This window comes from Lycorma delicatula, chromosome 10 (assembly GCF_047948215.1).
Source record: "Lycorma delicatula isolate Av1 chromosome 10, ASM4794821v1, whole genome shotgun sequence".
Taxonomy (NCBI): Eukaryota; Metazoa; Arthropoda; class Insecta; order Hemiptera; family Fulgoridae; genus Lycorma; species Lycorma delicatula.
The window spans coordinates 39,650,908-39,673,938 of NC_134464.1; positions in this window are offsets into that span (position 1 = coordinate 39,650,908).

Consider the following 23,031-nt stretch of genomic DNA (forward strand, 5'->3'; position numbering starts at 1 on the left):
ATGCTATTATAAAATTGAATTTGATCAATGGAATTTTTTATTATATAATATGCAACACATATCTTTAGATTAAACCTTTCATTACTTTTTTGTCTATACAGTTACAGGTATACAGTTTACTCTATATGGAAAAATATGATAATCGGGTCAAAGTTTGCATGACGGATTTTTTTTTGTCGATTTCTGGTCGTTTCATGATCTTCTCTAACAAGAAAGATACGATTTTACCATTAAAAAATTTCGGAAGGATGCATGTGTGTTAGTTTTTTCCCTTCATATCTCCAGTATTGGAAGGATCGATTTTGATGATATTTTACGATGATTTCTTTACATGAGACATTGGGTTCATTTAATTTTGGTTAAAACCGATATTGGGGACACGGAGATTTAAATTTTATGAATCCATATCTGAAACATTTTTTATGTAATGTAATGCATCGTAGACAGTTAAGATACTTTCTGATTGTGTTGGGTAGTATATAAAGTTCCTTAAAGAGATTGGTAGCAAAACGAAACCTTTCTGTTCTTTTTTGTTTTTGGTTTCTGGACTTTTTGGTTTTTGGACTTTCAGTCCAAAAACCAAAAACAAATAGGTTTTCGTTCCTCAGGACATACTGGATGATGATGGCTCAAGGAATGGTAGTTCCAGGCTGGTTCACCGGATTGATTTCTTTGGACTTCCATAGACTTTGGCAGTCATACTTTCTCGTATTGCGTCACCAGTCTGTGTACGTTTACTAATTAAATGATTCTATTATATTAGTATGTCACTTTAGGTATGTAATTGGCCAATTTCATTAAAAAAATATCCATTTTTGGAGGATATTTTCTGTTATTTTCTTAAGTTATCGCTTTGTTTGATACCTACAGACTGGATGAATCAATTGTAATGAAATTTTTACGTTGACTTTTAAAAACGGATCATTTATGCTATTTAATTTTGTTACAGTTGATCAAGGGGGTGGGAAGATACAGTCATCATGGTTCACCTATCTCATAATTTTAAATTAAGAGTAAATAAATTTTTTCATATAATAATGTTTTTCTTTTGTAACTAAGGTTTCATCCAGTCTGTGTCGTACAGTAATCGCGTAGTGTGGTGGGGCTCTGTCTTTTATGAACTACTCAGTACGTTCTCTAATGATATCCAATGTGGAAGTCAGCCAGTCTCCAAATATTTATAGAAATAAATGCTTGAACACTGGCTGATAAATAATATTGAGATTTAAATGGTATTGGCTATTGAAGCCATTTAATGATAAATATTAAAGAAATTATTTAAGTTCTTTAACAAAGTACCGCTCAAATTTCCTTCAACAAAGTAGCGGCCAATGATACGATAATTCCAGATGCCATACTACGCGATCAGATCCTTCCTATATGGAGGGATCATAGCAATGGGAGTTCTCCTGTCCAGATTTTGTCTGTTGACTTCACATTTCACGTAAAAAATAGCCTGAATGAAAAACAATAAAAAGGATAGAAAGTTCTCATCCCACTAAATTCTATATAAAAACCACCCAAACATTTTCATCCTACGATGAAGATAATCTTCCGACACGTGTTGTAGAGGTTAGAGCTTGAATAAGTGAAAATTTTCCTTTCTCAAGATATTCTGGATGATGGCTCGAGGAATGTTAGAGTTCCAGACTGGTTCACCGGATTGATTTCTTTGGACTTCCGTAGACTTTGGCAATCACAGTTTTTCGTACTCCGACTTCAGTCCGTGGTTTTACTGATCGGGAGCAAATCGGCAAAATTACCCGTTCCCTTAAACTTGTCAAGTAATCTTACCACAATACTGTGTGATATTGGTTGACGTTCGGGTGACATCGAGTAAACTCATTACTAACATCACGATGTAAATAATTTTCACGGCCAGATAACAGAATGATTTCCACCATGTACTTCCTGTGACAACATAATTACTTACAACCAGACAAAACGAAACGAAAATATTAGAATTTTACATATGTTGCGGGACTTTTTGGACACCTGTATTTATGTTATTTTTTTGTTTGTTATAATATGATTATTGTCAATATTGTTGGGATAATTGATTGTAATTTTCCGAATAATATTTTATTAATTAAAATAACATTTTTGGAAGACTATTATCAGTGTTGCCAATGACTTTCTATTTGAAAAAAGTGTAGTGGCAGCACTGATTATACTTCCATCACGACTGTTTTTCTACGCATCTACCAATAAAGCTTGAAAGGACTAACGGGTATGTTGTTTTCCTTCATCAGAATATAATTTGCTAAGAAACTGTTCACGTTGTTACGATAAAATTAATAACAATGACTTTGTTTATTTTTATACAACTTTTTTCATATATCTCGGATATTAACTTAGACATTATACGATACACCGCTTAATTTACGTTGTGATTTTATTATAATAAAACCGAAATAAATATTTATTCTATTCTAGTGCATTTTAATAAAAGTATATAATTTAAGAAGGTACATTATTAAAAATAATTAATTTAAAAGAAAAAAAGGCAATGGGGAAAAAGAACTTTAGTAAACAGGTGAAATATATATAGTTCATTTTAAATGAACATTTATTGTCCTGAAAAGAAAGAAGAACGCATTTAAGAAATGAAAGAAGGTCCTTTTTAATAGTAAAAGTATAAGCATTCTGTGTGCTTTAAATTCAGAGACGTTGAATATACTGCAGAATAGACTATTAAGAATTTAAGTTTTATTGTGTACTTTATCTGTAACAAAAAGAAAAGAAAGAAAAAAGAATGAGTACAAAAGAAAACTGTTTTCATCATTAATACTGTAATCTGATGGTTAAATTCATTCAGACCTGCATAATATTAAAACCTTCAGTTTAAATTTATTAGTTCATATTGTAATTTCTTACAGTTGCAAATCAGTTTTATATATTTAAAATAATACCTTTGGCCAATTATTTATTTATTAATGATTAGATAATTTAAGCGGATAATTTTTAATTATTATCCGGTATAAAACTACAGGTCGTAATATATAAAATATTTTATAAAATTTTGATTCAGAATAATTACTGCGAATTTTAACTAAAATTATAATTTCACATCATAACCTAACAAATGACTCAAGGAACTTGATATAAAACAAGAACTATTCTTAAAAATGGGGATGACCTTTTTGAAGAAAAAAAATCATTTTATATTAGAGTTAATAGGAAAAAAGATAAGTTGTTGCCCCACGCCCTGTTTTATTTTTGGCAAATATACTGCAGTATAATCTGCATGCCCACCAAAATGTAGTTGATACTGTCTTACAATGCCACCTTTACACTTTACCAGATGACGTTGCTGTATATTTAACATCATTACTTTCAGAAATAGCAACTAAATATTTTATCTTGTATCTCAGGTGTATTACGTAATATAAAAAATACTGGATTTTATAAAAAAAACATATTAGTGTATTCGTTTAAGTCAAAACCATTTATTTTATTAATATAATACCTCTGTATGGCTCCAGATCAGTGATTCATAAAGTGTGCTCCGCGGCATCCCGCAGAGTCACGGCCTCTTCATAGGGGCGCCACGATATGTTTTAAAACCTTCATAATTAATTGAACTAAGACATTTATAATTCTTAATTTTAATGTTAATAAAGTACAAAAATTGAAGATACACGAGTTTTATTTATTTTTATCTCTAAGTAAAGTAATACTTTTACTTAGGATAGGGCGCTATGGAAAAATTTTAATTGAAAAAGGGCGCCGTGACTCGGAAACGTTTGGGAACCATTGGTCCAGATGACTAAAAAATTATATTTATATTTCTTTTGTCTTCAGTCATTTAACAGTTTTGATGCAGCTCTCCAAGATTCCCTATCTAGTGCTAGTCGTTTCATTTCGGTATACCCCTATATCCTACATCTTTTTTTTACATATTCCAAACGTTGCCTGCCTGTACAAAAAATTACAAAAAATTATATATTAAATTCTAATTTTTATTTAATCATTTCTTTTCTGATATAATATATTACTATAGAAGAACATTGTTATCGGCAAAATAACAATTTCTGCCGGATTTTGTATTCTCGAAAATTTAAGATCCCTAAGTTAATAAATAATAAATTTTATGCGAAAATGTGTTTCTTTTTTGTGCTTTATAAGAACCCCCGATGCGGAATGATAACATCTCAGCGTTTCATATGAAAGGTCCTGGATTCAATCTGTTAGGCATGATGTATTTTACATTAGTATAGGAATTTTACTATTCTGTATTCTCACTCATAACTTTATATCTGTTTGGTGGATTAATAATAAAAAAGTAATTTTTTTAAAATTAATCTTTATGAGTAAGTAGATTTTCCCGTCTTTAATTAAAATTATACTTTATTTCATCGAGAAATCTGTTCATCTGATTATTATTTTTTTTAACAACTATATTTTTACTGTTTTTAATATTTTAAGATGGTGATTCTCAACGTTTTTAGCTCCACAAACCCTCCCCCCGCAAAAAAATTACATACATATGTATATTGATAATGAATATTTCGCAACCCCAATACTTTGAATTGTTGCCAATACTGAAACAATTTGTTTCCCTGTACATCAGGATAAGAGGAAAAGAGGAGACGCTGATTTTAACAGTTAATAGAAAGTAATCGTAGTAAATTAAGAGCTGTGCAGAAAAATTAAAAGGGAATTAGGATTCCTATATACTGAAAAGAAATCTTTTATAACGTATCAGAACGTGTAAGATGCAACTAACGTCCACGTTGATTAATTTAAAATTACTTGAACTTTTTTTAATGACTTTTATCCCTTTAATCTGAAAAATTTCTCCCTGTTTCTAGTTAAACTGTATAATAAATACCAACAGATACAAGTTACAGATCTATTAATAATTAAACTATCTAATATTACTTGAAAAAGACTAGAATTATCAGTTTATAACATTTAACATACATGAGACATTTAAAAAAATCTGATGTGGACATCTCATGATTTCCTTGTACGCCTATTAAATTTCATATACACATTTTTTTTTAAATGAAACGAACATAAGATTTTATTTCACTAATAACTTCTGATTTTTTCATATTTATTTATTGCTATTAGATTATTATTTTTGGTAATTTTTTTTTACAATCACAGGTAATAATTATTAATAAATCAATATATTTTTATTAAAAAAATTTAAAAAAGGAAATAAAGCCGAATTCGAACCGATGTGCCTTCCCCTTGTAAGATCAAATATTTCGTTAATTAAGATTTTATTCGGCTATAAGTCTGGAACCAATGAAAATAAGTACCACTTATGATAAATCGTTGAAAAGCTCTCAGTGAGGGATTGAAAAAGTCCACAATCCAAATGTTTTGGATTGTGGCTTTTTTGGACTGTGGCTTTTTTGGACATTTTTGGTCAAGTCGTTTGCAGTCAAAAGGGGAGATGCAGCAACTAGATGTTACAACAGTCCTAAATCCAAAATTTCAACATCTTACGGCTAATCGTTTTTGAGTTATGCGAGATACATACGTACATACGTCACGCCGAAACTAGTCAAAATGTTCAAAAATAGATATTTTCGTTGAAATCTGAAAACCGAAATTTTTAGCGATTACAATAGTTCCTTTAATTCGTACATGAAAGTAAAAAGGATAAAAGAAATTACAGGAAGTCTTTAAATTAAATCAAATTCATTGTTTCAGATACTCTGTTAAAATTAGTTTTTTTTATTATACAACAAATTTAGTGTCAAATAATTTATGTAGCTACCGAGCCTAAAATAATAGCGATCGCGGGACATCAAACACGGTTGTGTTGTTATTGGTATGGAATTATGGAAGGATTTTTCGCTCTCACCTTCACTGTTTAATATTTATATTGATATAGAATTGAAATTAATAAATTAATGAAGGAACTAAAAGTATAATAAAAATAAAACAAATCTATTCTGTTCGCCGATGACCAGTACACTATACAATCTTTTTCTCCAAAGATTCATCCACGGTTTAAATTTTATTGTAATTTCTAAAAAAAATAATTCATTTGAAAAAACAAAATTATTCCATAGAATTTCCCAGTTAAATAAAAAAAATTGTTCTGTGGCAAACCTTTGGAGCATTTAGTTGATTTTAAATATCTAGTTTGTATTATTCCATATGAAGAGAATTAACTTTTGTATTTCAAGAACAGATTTCAGATAATTTATGACACGACCTGCGTAGAAAAATCAGAAAAGATACTCATTTGAAACTGTTCGAGGTAATGACAGTGCTCACACTAATATATCAGAATAAATCCTGGATTCCTTAAGTAAAAAATCAGGAAAAGTTCAAGTAGCCGAAACGCGATTTCTTTCAACCAGATAAATGTTATACAAAGAGAGATTGATTATATAACAAGAGAATTAATCTCAGAATTCGTACGTGGTTTAATAACAACCACAAAATATTGTCGGAAATAAAATATTGAGAGATTGGACGACTCTAGACTTCTTTAGAATTTTTTTGCCCTGTAGAAAAGAGAAGCCTGAAAAGATCGCGTTAGTGATAATCCATGTTTAAGGTCGGGGCAGGCGAAAAGACAATTCCGTTAAGGATGACGTGGTATCTTTGTTATTATCGCCGGTAAATCGTGAATATTAATTTATTCTCAGTATATTGAGGGCTGTATAAACATGTTTATTGATTTGTTGATGAACTATGGAATGATAAAGATCTCACCATTGATTTCAGATTGGTAGGATTTAACTATTTTGACGTTAAAATCTACTACACGTTCCCAAGAGCTCAACATTATAAGACAGATAAGTTTTAATATTTAAAGTTAGGTTCAAAGAATTGAGGAAACAGGTTAACGCTCAGTTTATAACTACATCGGATTAATTTTAATGTCTAACTGTTTGCACTTAGTTAGAATATAATTTTTTTAATCCGAAAAGAGACTAAAATATCTTTAACAAAAGGGTGACATAATTTTATAATTTAACCTGGCATTGGAAAAAATCAAAATTCAAAAAATCTATATTTTAAAAATTTGATCGGTTTCCTCACCCACAATAATGCTCCCCAAAGTATTTTTTTGGCCTACTACTACTATGTTTGGGAAGAAAAAAAAATATTGGTTAAAAAATATGAAATAAAAAGATAACTTATTCGATTTTTGGGGAATGGGAGAATTTTGGGGAAAATTATTTTTTAAATGGTAACATATGCTTGTACAGAGATTAATATAAAGCGGAGTTATATTTGAAAAATTTTGAGAAATTTGACTCCAAAGATCTTCCCTACTCCCTGGATGTAGACCCCAAAAATTTTAAGAAAAAATTGCTCTGTATACACAAGTCTCTGTGCCAGATTTCATCCAAATCGGTTAAGCGAATCAAAAGTTACTAAACTTATATACATACGTAACATTACCCCTAATTTTTGTTTTTTGTTTTTTTGGGGTCCCTGAGTTATAAAACATTGAGAAATGCAAAAAAAACTATAATCTTACTTTCCTTCTTTCCACATTTAAGACTTGTACCTAACTTAAAAACATTACCATACTTTCATTCTTACAGTATAGCTTTAAAGCTACGATGCAAGTAAAAGTAATATATGCTAGCGAAACTTTGTATCGTTAGGATTTATTTATTGAATAATTATGTCGAAAAATAACGAGTGTTGATTTACTTTTATTGAACAACATATTAGAAGACCGTAAGAGCGTTGTCCGCAACGTATGTTTTATATTTATAAGATATAAAAACGAATATATATAACACAACATAACGATTTCCAGTATTTTACATTTTAAGCTGTTGAAAAAATATGTTTAAATTCGTTTCAATCGTTATTTTTGGTGCAGACATAGGATATAGCGCTCCAGTCGGTGAGTTAATGAACCCCAAATGCTCAGTTGCCTAATATATAAAAAAGATTAATATTTAAGCACTTTTTATTTAAGCGTTGATCAAAGCTAATTTTATTTTATTTTAGAACGTTTCATTGATTTTCTTTTTAATGCCTTTGACTACATACGGATATGAGATGGCTTTGTAAATATCTAAATTATCTAATCAGAATTTACTGATGATTTTAAACAACTTTTTATTGAATAAAAGAGTACACTTTTATCAAATTACAATTCTATTTTAATTTTTTTAAATTTATCCTTAAGACCAGTATTAATTATATTAAAACAATTTTACTTTCCCGTCTAGATAGCGCTATTGCTCTAGCAGGGAAGGTATTATTATCAATCCAATTTGGGCATATGCGGTTTTCACCGGATCTTGACGATTTCACACCTAAGAAATCCAAAAAACCGGATGAAAATTTTCCAGATGTTAATGTTCGTATGTGCGTGTTAGTGTTAGGTAACAAATCACCTTATATATAAAAAGTGTTGGCCTCTAAATCACCTTATATCTCCATAACTATATGACTAATTTTTACCAAATTTAGTCAGATTACTTCTTATGGGAAATTGTTGCCATTAAATTTTCAACTTAAAAGGTCAAGAGGGTGGAGGCTGTAGAGTAAGGTCGCCCTCAGTATCTCGAGATTTCGCCTAATTAAGGTCATATTTTTCTGAAAAACATTTGTTAACGTTTAAAAATAACAATATTTGCAAAAAATATTTTTTGCAGAATTGCACCACCACCCCTAAAAATGCTGTTATAATCGTCTGCTATGTTTTGACGTTACAGATGAGCGGTAGAGGAGTTCGGGAAGTTGATGGCTGAAATCGTGGTTACCAAGATGCTCGTCGGAGGCTGCGTGGAAAGCCGTAGCTGCTATGGTGGAGGCCATTGTTCGCGGTAGGGAGACGGACGAGGGTAAGTAGAGGTTGTCTGATTCCTGTTTGTCCCCCTGAATGTTTGCTTGTGTTTGTTGCAGAGATGGTGACCTTTTGCAGGGCGGGGACTGAGTTAAACTTAAAACGCGGGTCCGGTCTCCACCTGTTACAATTGCAAAAAAAAAAGAAGGTGAGCGGTAGAATTAAATAAATGAATAATTTCTGCAACTCGGTCTGGCTGGGTCTCGAACTCGATCGCCCGGTTGACTCGGTACCTGGTGCGTTAAACCACGCGGCTACACCAGTCTACCGACCGTACAAGCAAAATTTGTTCCATGTAAATTGTGAAATTACATCAGTTTTGTTAGTGCCGTGTGTCGTCGCTAGTACTGTCACATCCGCGCGAATTACATATGGTATGCGTACGCGCTTTAGTTAGAATCATTGAATTAAATAATCGAAAAAATATTTTGTTTAAATAAAATTATAAATATTCTAAATTAAGTTGTATGTGTAAAGCCGTACCTGAGAAACAACCCACAGTTGAAGAACTTTTCCGGAACGCGGCTTTAGCTAGGTGACGGGAAAGTCCTAAAACTGTGTTACCAGCTTTTTTATTAGGTAGTAGAAATCAAGAATATCAAGTGCTTAACGATGGTTTCATTGAATTTCTATTAATTATTTATTTTTGAAAGTTTTTGGTGGTATTTTTGGATATTCTTATTATTGACCAACTGTCAGATAGAAATAAGCTTTAAAAGGATGATTAATCAGAAAAAACTGGTCATTCAGTTTTCTTAGATGTTTTACTATAGCAAATCTACCTTTTAAATTACACAAGTCTGCTTTATAGATTTCAAATTTTCTATATTTATTTATTTATTATAAACTGTCACTGGATTATTAAATCACGTAATTAGTAATAAACCAAAAAGAAGATGATAAAAGCAAACAAAAAGTAGTATAAAAGTTTTTTTTAATATATAATCATTTTAAATTTCAGAACTTTTTTAAACAAGATAAAAATGAAACTCGCAGTAACTTTTTTTAAGAAAGGTATTCTGGCCTAAAGCCAGGTAACGAGGTTGTACTTCAGAGAAGGAAATAGGTTAGGTATTTTATTTTTTATTATTATTATTTTTTTTTTTACCAAGCAATTAGGGAAATAGCCAATCAATCTTAGCTTATTTACAAAAAAAAAGTAAAACTTGAAGATATTTTTTATGCAAATACACAAAATACATTATCTCGCAGTAAGTAAGGGTATATAACTTTATGCGTTTAAAATCCTTACATTTAAAATATGAAGAAAAACGTCCTTATATACTTTTTCCATCTTACATTCTTAAAAATTAAAAAGAAAAATTATATAAAATAAATTTAACAGGCATAATTAATAAAATAATATTTTATTTAATAATTAGCCTGTATAGTTAATTAATTTCAAATAAAGAACAATAAAAGAGAGTTAGTAATAAAAAAAAAAAAATTATTATTATTAATTATCGTGAGTTTTGCAAGAAAATGGGGAATTGGTATATATATATATATATATACCAACTTGGTACCTGGTGCGTTAAACCTCGCGGCTACACTAGTCTGCCGACTGTACAAACGAAATTTGTTTTGTGTAAGTGTGAAATCACACCAGTTTAGTTAGTCCTGGAGTGTCGCCGCTGGTACAGTCACGTCCGCGCGAATTAAATATGGTATGCGTGCGCGCATACCATATATATATATATATATGTGTGTGTGTGTGTAAGAAAAAATGAGTAATAATAAAATAATGGATTTTTTGAAATTAAAATACAAAAAAAAACTAGCAAAATACTATATGACTTTTCCGGCTATTAATAATACAAATTAAAAAAGTTAAAGAGTCAAAAAAAACAAAACAAAATATACATAATTTAGAGGAACAGAATAAATTTAAAAAAACTTTTCTAAAAATATTCTTGTACACGGAGTGTACCACGAAATTCTCCCTGGACTTTCATACTCTATTCAACTGGTGAAAATAATGGAAAACGTTCATATAAACGTATGTCCTAAACTGCTTCGTTTGCAAGTTACGGCTAGTGAAAAATATCGCTCGGATTTAAGCTATCCCGATGAAATGAGGTCGTACTGAAATTTTTAGGACGTTAATTAAGAGGAAGAATTAGTGATTTCTTATGGTTTTTGACCTGAAAAATCGAATAAAATAGGTTCTAGAACCGTATCTGCATTAGTTTTTGATAAATCTGGGATCTGGTGTAAAAACCAATAAATAGGTTTAAATTAAAAAATCCTCTTTTTTATTTTTGACGTACAATAACTTTGTTAAACAGTAATAAACACATGGGAAACGGCTAGTACTAGTAATGTGGAAATTATACAACGATTTCAGAACAAAGTAGCGAGGGTAATTGCCGAAGCTCCGTGTTTCACGCGGAATGATGAGATTCAGGGTTATCTGGAGTTCCCATCGGTTCGTGAGATTGGATGTCAAACACTTGCAAAGGCTTGAAAATCATGTGAACCACTTAGCAATTAATGTACTCTATAACAGCAGAGACGTCCGACGGTTGAAACGAACTTATGTACTCGACTTAGGGTCTGTGTAACAGTTTGGAATCTAACACCGTCAAGTTTAGTGGTGTCGTATCCAATTTCTTATTACTTCTCTTTCTTTTTCTTTTTTATTTGTTATTAATGTTTGTTTTGTGGACTATATGGTGCTGGAATTATTGGTTTGTGATTTATGACTGTGCTTGAAATTTCATATTTGACTTTGAGTTTGCTTACAAGTGTTTATTGTGTATTATTTATTTTGGGGGTTCCTTAAGGACTTTCGTATCACGTGCGTTTGTCAGGAAACTTACTTATGGCTCCGTAGGAGAGCCGATTGTAATTATAATTGTTATTGAGAAAAAAAAAGTAATAAACACATAAAATTTGAAACAAACCTTTTAGATAATTTAATAATGTACAAAATAATGCCAGATAAGTTGAATAAAACAAAAAAAGTTACAAAAATTTGAATTTTATTTAAAAACATTACATTGATGCTATATTTGTCAGAAAACGACTTATTTAATGTAAAAAAAAAGTAATAAATTCTATTTTTGTGATTTAAAAAATTTCTAAAAACAAAATTTATTGTTAAAGAATTTAAAAAACTGGAAGTTTTGTAAAATAGAAATAAATAAAGAAAAATTACTTAGATAATGATTTTTTTAATATAATAAAATCAAATAATATAAATTATTTGAAAAATTATTGTTTCATTTTGGCAATAAAATAATATCTGATCAACAATGCGCAATACTGTATTAGTATTTAAATCATTCTGTAATGTTCATTAAGTATATCGGTTACTGTGAACTGTTCTATAGTTAGTGAAGTTTTTTGTGAGTTTTAGTTTGAGAATTTATTTTTATTATTTATATATGTATTATAAGTAAAAGATTTGCTTTAACAATTTTCTCTGTTATGTCTCTGATAAAAAACTAAATTGATTTTTCGCTATATCCTACAACCCCTTAACGAATTTTGAAAAAAGACTACGATAGTGCCCCTTATGTATAAATATTTGAGCCAAATTTAAAGAAAATCGGTTCGGTCATTTCTGAGATATAAGGTCAAAAGCAGTGCGACATACGTACAAAGATTTTTTGGTCTAGATGAACTTGTTGGATCCCAAAATATACAGATTTGAAAGACAATCCTGCATCCCATTTTAGACACGTTCACCTACTTTCCTCTTTAATATAATTATTTTAACTGTATTCGTCAGGTAATTATAAATAAATGTAATCTTCTATTTTGATCATTACATAATAAAATGCAATATTGATCGCATCAGAAAGGGGTAAATATGATACAACGCGGATAAAAAAAGCAAGTTTTGTTTTTATGATTTGCTTGGATGGATCGAGGTAAAACCTCATATCGAAAAATATACATTTCATTATAAAATAAATAATAGTTATGATTAAAGTCCATATTTATTATTTAATGTATTAATACATGGAATTATATTAAGGTAAATATATGAAGAGACTAAATATAAAATAAATAAATAAAATATAATTTACAATTTAAATGGTATTTATGAAAATTATTTCAACACATGAATATTGGTTTCGATCCGTCTAAAATTCTCGAAGATAGAGCGTTTTTTTTTTGCACTCCACCGATTTGAGGTTACGAATTGAGTTTTACATCCGCGCGACTGCCGCAAACCGCTTCTCGTTTCATGACTACCGCGTATCCACCCTCTATTTTTCGCTCATTTTTTCGAAGAAGTTTAAACAATTTCTACAATAATTTTTAGTCTAAAATTTTTTATTATTTGAAACTGTTCTTAAAAGATTTGAAAACAAACATTTGGACACGAAAATATTTTTAAACCAAAATAATTACAGTTGCCTGAATAATCTTTTTATAAACAAATTACGATATCTCAGCAACGAATAAACTAATTTTCTTGTGTAACCATACATTGAATTAGGAATTCCAAGAGCTAACCTTCAAAACAATTAAAATAGAAAAGAGTTATTTTTACAATAAATATTGGCTTTGCAAAAAACGGCCATTTTTAATGGTTTTTCGGGTTTTTTTTGGAGCAACTAATTAACGAAATTCAACTTTTAAGAGCTTAAATTATAGGTAATGTAAATACCTACAACTTTTATTTATAACGTTTTCACCTAGGAAGTTTACCTTGGCCTACAAAATTGAAAAACCGATTTTCACCATCTTTAAACGGCCGCCATATTGTCCAGTTAGCGAAAATTTTGTCCGGTTGCATATAAACAAGCTATTCTTACCCTAATCTTCAACTCCATGTACTTCCCTAAACTGCACTCTTTTCTCCCATTGACTCGACTATAAGAAAAAATTTTATCTAAAGAAAATATAGAGATCTAAACTTACAATCAATCATAGAAATGTCTTCTAATTTAAACAAAGAGTTAATCCTTTTAATGATTTTATGATTGTAAACTTTAACAAAAAAAATAAAAATAAATAAATAAATAAATTACAAGTTCTATAAGCTATTAGTTATCGGACTCCTGTTGTTATTTAAAAAAAAAATTATATCATTGCTAATAAAGAAATTCACTAGTCTTTTAAAATTTTCCTTCTAATAAATTTATTTTTTAATCAATTTCAGGCATTATTGGGCTACAACTGATTTTTCATGTTACAATTTATAATTAACAGAGGAAAAATCATAATCGCTAAGTTAATATAATTTTCCTAGATTTTAGTAAAGAAAATCAGTCATTATATGACCTTATTACTTGCTTTTAGTTAACTCAGAAATTTTTTTTTTCCATGTTTGCTCTCAAATCTTGCATCGTTAATTTAACATCCTTCCTGACATTACCGATTGATGAAATTTTACACAGTTACTAAGACGTGGTGACCATACAATATTCCAACATTACTTTTGAAAAACATCCCTCCTTACGGAGGTAAATTAAGGGTGTAGGTGTAATAATTTAACATACTTCCTGACATTACCTATTGATGAAATTTTTCACAGTTACAAACACCGGGTGACAATACATTATTCCACCATTACAATTGCAAACATTCCTTTGTACGAGCGTAAATTAAGGGTGCGGTTGTAAAAAATTGCAATATCTGCAAAACGGCTATGCGGGGTCTTTGGGGTCGCAGATGACAAATCAGGTAGCCGTTTGACATAAAAAAATGACTAACGTTACTGTTTCATTACTTACTATAATAAATGTGATTGAAAATTTGTTTTTGATATTTTATAAATATATTATTAGAAATTTCAATGTATGATGTTATCTTTTGCAATCTAAACTAACCTACTAATTAAATTCGTGCAACGTATGATAATAATTTGATTAAAGTGTGACTAAAAAGTATAAAGCAAGTTTTTAAAAATGTTGAAAAGTTTTTTTAATATCCTTTAAAATATTTAATTTCTACAATAAAATGTCTGATGATCAAGATCTCTCCAAGAATATTAAATGTGCGAGAAAAAAACAAAGCGGTGAATGAAAAAAAATTTAATAAATGAAATTATATTCTGCTGCTACAGTGGAATTTATTAAAATATTTGTTAAGTAAAACATAGTAGGTATTTATATGAATGTTTTAGCGTACACTGATACAAATGTCATGAATAACTGTCGTTAAATTTAATCTATATTAAGAGCTGTTAACAGGCAGACGGAATATTTTAAGTAGTACGTGTAACAAACACTTTTGATATAAGATACGTGTCTCATTAAATTGTATTAAGTTACTTTTCATTATTTCCTATTCCACTTTACATTGAATTTCTGTCTCTAAAACTTAATCTCTTAGACTGTTGCACATAACATAAATTACAGCAGCACTTCGATTGTATATGAAGAATTATAAATGGATTTATATTACAATACAAAATGCTATTAGAATTATGTAAAATAATAGTTTAACCAATTAACCTATGTTTAATAATTTAACCTATGCTATAATTTAACCTATATTTAACCTATTTTTAAATTTAAGAACAACTTAAAATTTTATCTATTAAGTAGATTAAAGCAGATTTATCGTCTCATAATTTTTCCTTAACTTAAATATCACACAGCCAGTCCTCGCTTGACAAACATTTTACACCTAATGGTTTTTATTTTCTGCTGTATTTTTCACGTATATTTATTTTTTTAATGTGTACTAGAAAAAAGGCGTTTTATTATTAGGTTTTATTATACATGATTTCTTAAAAATGTTTTTGCCAATTGTAACTAAATAACGTTAATAAATTTAGCGTACTAACAACGACAAAAACCTTACAACGATAAGCTTCAAAATTCTGAACATTTTTTGTTGTTTCTTGAGTTGTAAATTTTTAACACAGCTCTAACTGCAATGGTTTCCTTTAAGGTAGATTTCTTAAGAAAGCTACCTATTGGAGTGGGTACCATGATTCGACTTCCGGAAAATTTCTACATATCTTCGCATTTCACATCCCCCAGATCCAAAAATCACCGTCAGCGTATATATATATATATATATATGCTTTTTTGGACACTTTTGGTTAAGTCGATTTCAATCAAAAGTGGAGGTGCACAATTAGATGTTACAACAGCCCTAAATATAAAATTTCAACATTCTACGCATAATCGCTTTTGAGTAATGCGAGATACATAAGCACGTACGTACAAATGTCACGCCGAAAAGAGGAAAAATGGATTCAGGAATGGTCAAATGGAAATTTCCGTTGAAATTTATAAATCCTGAATTAAAAGGTTACATATATGTATTTGTTGTTGTTTATATTCTAATGTTAGACATATTACAAAATAGAATTATAAACGAGTGTTCCGGTCTAAAGTAATAAAAAATATTATTAAGTTTGCTAATTAAAAATTAAATTATATATTTAAAAATTAAAGAGATAAAACATTTCATTTAATAGAACGTAATAATATTAAAAATGGCTATCATATAAAAACAGAATTAATAAAATATACGAATAATACACGTGTAATGACACGCTTATAATAAATTTTAATAGGAAAACAAGTTTAAATTTAATATTATATTATATTATAATCCAATACGAATAGAATAGGGCAGCTTACAGTTTAATATCAACGCATCAGTTTATATTTAAATGACTTGAAAATAATTACGTGAAATTTAATAATTAAAGGTCCGATGTTTAATATAAACGAGCTCGTGGATTTAAATGGACTTTTATTCAAAATCAGTAAAGGATCTTTAATAATCAAAAATAAATTATTGTTTTTATTTTTATGTACAATATCTGTTTTTCAAACCGAATGAATTAACCAATTTTAAGGGGTTGTAAATAGGGTAAAACCCCCAAATACAAAATAGTTTATTTCATTATATTTTTGGAGAATATAATGTTTTAGGTAGATTTCATAAGAAAGCTACCTATTGTAATAAGTACCATGATTCGACTTTCGGAAAATTTCGACACATCTTCGCGTTTCACATCACCCAGATCCCAAAACCAACGTCAGCTCAAAAGTTTATATATATATATATATTTCACTTTCTTTAAAGTTTAGAATTCGTCTAAAGTTCCTACGATTCTTTGGATAAGGGTCTAAAACTTATGTAAGTAAAGTTTTTTTATATCACCAACTATTGCCTCGGGGGTGGAAAAAATGAGATTTTGAAAACAGCAAAAATCGAATTTCCTTTAATAGGCACAGTATCGCATCGGTTTGAAGTGTTTGTTAGACCTTTAAACATTACCTAAAATGTTTGTCTGAAGCAATTTTTGATATGACTAATCTTTACTGCAAGGGATTACAAAAAAAAATTTTTTCGCTAAAACTTTCTTATTAAGTAAAATATCGAATTCAATTAAAGTTTTTACTATTATTTGGATAAGGGTCTAAAACTTATCTAAGTAAAGTTTTTTGATATAACCAACTACTGGCCCAGGGGGTGGAAAAAATGGGGTTTTGAAGACAAAAAAAAACCATACCTCCCTTAATAGGCACAGTATTGAATCGGTTTAAAGTGGTCCTTAATCCTTTAAACATTACCTAAAACCTTTGTATTTTTTATATGACCAACCCTAACGGCGAGGGATGACTAAAATATTTCTGGAATTGTAAGGTAGGGCTTATCGTATGCTAAACATGTGAAACGTTTTTCACATGCAACCATTGTCGTATTGAGTAAATTTGAAGTTTTTCTTAACTGTAAGGTGGAAATCTTTTTTATCCCCTACTTAGCACCAGTCAAATCTACCTCCGCCTTCTGCCGTGCCGAAAGGGATTTTTTTATTCCCAAAACACAAATTTAATTTTAGATAAAACGTTCGTATCAAGCAGCATAAATCGTTCGAACGAATGAATCGTTCGTGCACTTAGCGCACAGTTGCCCGGCGCATCATATGATCCGCTCTGCGCTAATAGCAGCTAAAATAAAGATATGAGCACATACATCAAACAAAAAAAATAACCAACCCACGCGCGATCCTTTTTTATGGTAAAGAAATTGATGGGAAAAAATAAGGGTTTCCTATTAAAATAAACTAAAAAAAGATTCAAAAACAGTTTTAAAAAAAAATTACTTAAATTTCAACAGAGTTGGCCATTTCGATTGTTATGTAGTCATCATCAGTAGGTAATTATTTAATGTATGTAAGAGAAAAAAATAAAAAAAATAAATGGAAAAGTGATTAAAAAAAAATATTTTGTTTTTAATAAAAAATATTTTGTCAGTTAATAAATTTTGTTATCTTTATTTTGACATTCATCCACCGTTACATTTTATGCAACATTTTCTGACAAAATGGTTAAACTCGAACTTGATAATTTACTTTAAGCTACAGCAAACACATTAATCAATTCTAAATCTGAATTGAATTTAAATAGTTCTATGTACTATATTCAATTTATAAACTATATTTATTACTTAATCAGTCTTGATAAATATAATAATTTTCAAAATTATTTAGTTGCTCAATTTTAGAATCGTGTTTTAACTATTTTCAGTTTCCTGTCAGAGATATCGTTTGTTTATTATTTACTTTACCTTCATTTATTCAATTTTATTATTCCCTCTTTCCATATGGAATGAAGGTTTTTATTTATTACGTTACCTCGAGTATCACTTTTTAATTTTTTTTTTTTTTGGTACTTCTGTATTTTGAATATTCTATTACTTAATGATAGTTATAAATAAATAAAAAATTTGATATATTATGTCTTTTTATCGTCACTAAATCTATAGATATAATTTTATATAACAATATGCTTTCACATTAATTTCTACTAACAGATATAGCGTTGTAAACAGTATATCTGTATGCTATGCAGAGTTAAAATTAATTGAGTATATCAGTTAATTTTACTCCCTTTTTCAGTAAATACCCGCTTTGAATTTTTAAGATCGGAAGATTGGTTGCGAAGATGTAACAACATTTCCGAATAACCGTGATCTGTTAAATCGAAAGTGTACCTGATGCATGCAAAAGTTAACCTTTAATCTACTAACAAATACCCCTTTTGAATTATGAAAATCAGACGATTGGGAGATATAAGAGGACCTCCATTGCACCTCTCAAAACAGCACCGCAGCTCCAAAATAGTGCCTCACAAAACAGTCCCGTTTGAAATCAGTTGATTGTGATGATTTCTCACGAGGTGTTCGCATCAACTTACCACCACACGCAGTCCCACGGGAATCCCATTATTATTAAACAGACCTTTTTTTTAATTATTTGATATTATTTTATTTTATTTAACGCAAAATTTAATTCTACTATTCTTGTAATATTATTTATTCGATTGATTCGAATCATTCAGTTCAAACCCAGCTCACACAGTGATAAAGGCTCACAGTTCATAGTTAATTAATTCAATTCATTAAAGCTTATGCTTCAACCGGTAAATCTCAACTACTACATAAATATATATACACTATATATATATATATATATATCCTATGAGACTCCCGGTAACGTAAGAATTCCAATACGGGGTCATAATCTAAATCGGTTCAGCCGTTGAGCTGCTACGATGGAACAAATATGCATACATATATACATACATGTACCCTAAATACATTACACTCCTTTTTGAGTAGTTGTGTATTTAAATATTAATCCAAAAAAATTGTATATCATAAATCCACTTAAAATATAATATTTTTAAATATTTTCGCGTGTTTGCGGTTCGACAAGGGTAATGAGAGACTAGCAAACGTAAAAGTGTCTTATAAATACAATTTATTACTCTAAAAAATATATAAAATAAATAAAAATGATAATAATAATTACATATAACATACAAAATAGTAATTCAAATAAATATCCGATTTATTAAAAAGTTTATAATGACTGATAGAAACTAATATTGCATGATGAATGATAAGATAACAATAGAAAAATCTAAACTCCATACAATTCACATTCGATAAGTATTATTACTTTTACTGTTTACAAAAGAAACTACCCTATACTTTATTAATGAATTGTCATTTCATTCCTCCTGTTACTTTTAACTTACCGAATAAAATGGAATACTCGTGACGCGCCCTTCAATCATTGATATCGAACACTTACTGTTATCGCTTTTATCTCAAGCTGTACAGAACTCAGCCTTCTAAAACTACTAAATCTATCTGCTGATCCCCGGTAATATTTATACCTAAGGGCTTGCAGAACCAGTACTCGATGTCCTTTTGATTATTTAAGCATAATAATATTCAATGTCGGCGCCTTTACTTTTTTTTATAAGTTCTTTTTCCGATCTGATAATTCTTTGGTCGAATAGGAGTTTTTGGAGATGTAGTACAAATTGTTAAACGGACCAGTTATTTTAAATAAAAAATCCCTTTTGGTTCCTTGTAGATTCTTCTTTCTTTATTTTTTCTCTCTTTCTGGAAGAAACCCGGTATACTAGCCCTGTTATAATGTGTTAAAAAGTTTTAATATAAATTCAGGGTCTGTTAATCCTATTTAACAAATTACAAAATCATTATTAGTAAATTAAACATTATTCAAATGCGATTAAAATTACTAACAGTACTTTATATATATAAATATAAATTTAATAGGCCGCTGTATTACTTATTGAAATATTGAGTGTTTATTTATTAAAAAAAAAAGAAAAGTTCTTTAATATCAAAGAGATATGATATCGCTATTATCGGTACGTATATATGTTATATCGATAAAAAGTCCGCATTGAATATAGTTTACTTTAACATTGAATACGGGTAGAAGAAATATTAGTAAAGGATGATCTGTATACTACTGAAGTACTAGAATGATGTAGGAAGGTAGGTTGTCGGTGTGGTTTTTTTTTTCAAGAAGTTGAAGTAGTACGATAGAGCTTCGTAAGTGTGGTGAGGGGGTGAGCAGCACTAGTAGAGATGAAGATGATTCAGGATTGAGCAGGAGGTTTGAGATTGTGTACATGAGCCGAATAGTTGATGATTTTCCGTGAGAGATGTACGGAAGGCGATGGAGTGTTGCAGTTACTTCTACTGCAGAAGGTATCTTGTTCAACTTCTCTTTCATAATGTTATCCTCCCATCTCTTTTTAACTTTATTCTTCATACAGCAAACACTGATGTGAATCTATTAGATTAGTGTACTAATAACATATACGAGTACATATAATAGAAAAACTGCTAATACTGACGGAAGGGTTTTGATGCGAGCACTGAATGCAAGTAATCTGTTTAATAAAAAAAAAAAATGAAATGTTTGTAATATATCATTCCTATCTCTACAGTACTAAAACACGTCTTATACACCAAAATTAGAAATTATATTATGATGATAAAAAATACATAATAAAATATTATCTATAATTGGTTCACTTTATTTTTCTTTGTATAAAAGAAACTATTTTATTATATTACAATACTACGCCAGAAGAAGAGGATGCACCCTAGAACTGGTGCATCAATTTTCATGAAATATACAGAATGATTAAAAAAGAATGTAACAAACTTTCAGAACATACATGTCCTGAAAGTTTAGTATTAAAATAATGGTGAAAATAAACATTGCTTCAGTAGCGAGAGTTGAAAATTTTTTGGAGTTTAAATAACCAGTTTGATAATTTGTCACAAAATATATTCCAGTTCTTTAAAAACCAATAAATCAGTTCTCTCAAAACATTAACCGATGTCAAATAAAAAAAGAGGTGATCTATTTTGTCCGGATTTTTAAATAAAGTAAATAAACAAATATATATATATATATATATATATATATATATATATACAGAGTGTTCCAAGAAAAAAGGAAAAACGTTCAAGACGTTTCTACTGGTGAAAATAATGAAAATATTTCATATAAACATAGGTCTGGGAAGGGTTTATTTTCGAGTTCGGCTACCGAAAGATTTCTCCCAGATTTCAGCTCTTCTAATATAAAGAAACCCCACTGTAATTTTTGGGACCTAAATTAAGAAGTAAAGTTAGTGGTGTCTTTTGTAATTAGAGCTGGAAAATGGGTGAAAACAGGTCTAAGAATTATAACTCCACTAATTTTTAAGATATCCGACGTAGAACACAAAATTCGGTGTAAAAATAAGCTGTTTTATAAATTTTTTATTTAAAAAAAAAAGTATTTTCAGTAATTAGCATTTTTATTTTTAAAAAGAATGTTTATTAGGGACATGGTAATACAATTTTCTGTCCATTTTTCGTCTTTTTGCTTAAAAAAACCGATTTTTAAAAGTTTTTATTTACTTTTTATTGGCTGTATTTACATTAATTTTTTCAGAAATAAATTATCTACAAGATTTGATAATAAATCTTCCGTATTTATTAGTCGTTTAATAAAGGCTATTGTACTACAAAAATAAAAAAAATAACTTGTTTTTCGACACCGAATTTTGTGTTTTAGGTCGGATATATTAAAAACTACTGAAGACAGTTCTGGAACCTGTTTCCTAACTCAAATTGCATAAGAAACTACCACTTTTACTACTTAATTTGCGTCCAAAAATTACAGTAGGACTTCCATTTATTAGAGGAGCTGAAATCCGGCCAAAATCTTTCGCTAGCCGTAACTCGAAAACAAAGTGTTTCCTGACCTATGTTTATGTTGAACTTTTTTTCATTATTTTTAACAGTAGAATATATCCTGAAAGTTTCTCCGTTTTTTCGTGGGACACTGTGTGTGTGCGTGCGCGCGCGCGTGTGTATTTCATCTTGATTATCAAAGTACTCTCACGTTAAAATTCAAGGAAAATGGATTTGAAAACTTTAGAGAAAAAAGTAGTGATATATTTATTCTTTCATATTAAGAAGAACCTTATCTTACACTCGTTAAAATTCTATTTATAAAATTTCTTACATTATTTTTTATCATGATGCAGATTTCTCACATTTACACTTAGAAGTGGTTTTATGTTTATTACGACCAGTACTATTTTAAGCCTATACATCCTACCCTATTAAACAGCATTTGTATATGTGTCTGTGTGTGCATCCCCGTTATATTAGTACCAGAATGTACTGATCACTAGCGGAAAAACCCGATTACATGTCTCGTGGTCAGAAGTATCTTGTTATATTATATAACGATATACCGTATATACAGAATGTTTCTAAAATGGTGGGCTGGCTATACTTTTCGGGTTCTAATTGTAAAACTAAACAAAAAATATCCTTAGGAAAAATGACAATTTCTCCTTCGTTCCCACCCTGTCCGCCAATTTGTTATTTTTATATAAAAATTTATATCTCAAGTTCGGATAGATGAATCACATTACTATTTGGTAAGCGTCTTGGTAATAAAGTTCTAAAATTAG